Consider the following 634-nt stretch of genomic DNA (forward strand, 5'->3'; position numbering starts at 1 on the left):
TAATTAATTAATTTAATTAATTAGTTAATTAATTTGAAAATAAATGAATAAATAAATAAATTGGCTCGCCTTCATCTTAACAAAATCCTGCAGCGACAAACTGCTGGGGGGCAGCAGTTTAAGTTCTTTATATCTTTCATTTGTTATTTCCAGATTTCTGAAATAATAAATAAATCAATAAATCAATAAATCAATAAATCAATAAATAAATAAAGTGAATGGAGGTGGTGATTCGTTTCTTTATTATTTATTATAGTCGGCCAGCGAAAACGCTCTTTCGCTAAAGGCCCTATTAGGGTTTAGGGTTTAGGGTTTAGAGTATTCGAGTTATTTAAAGTCAAAGGCACTGAAGCTGCAGGCCATCGCATTGCGGCGCGCCCCTTAATCAGCACGTAGGGTTTAGGGTTTAGGGCTTAGGGTCTAGGGTTTAGGGTTTAGGGTTTGTGGGGGTTTAGCGCACAGAAAGAGCTGCTGCTCATTCATTTCAATCTCCCGAATCCGCGAAAGAGCTGCTTCTGCATTTTTCAGTTTTTTAGAAATGAAAAGAACTTCTTCTGTTGCTGCTTGCCGCAGCGCAGACAGCTCAGCCTGGTGTCTGTACACCCCAAACCCTAAACCCTAAACCCTAAACCCT

This window comes from Eimeria tenella, genomic scaffold (assembly GCF_000499545.2).
Source record: "Eimeria tenella Houghton genomic scaffold, Eth_scaff32, whole genome shotgun sequence".
Classification (NCBI taxonomy): domain Eukaryota; phylum Apicomplexa; class Conoidasida; order Eucoccidiorida; family Eimeriidae; genus Eimeria; species Eimeria tenella.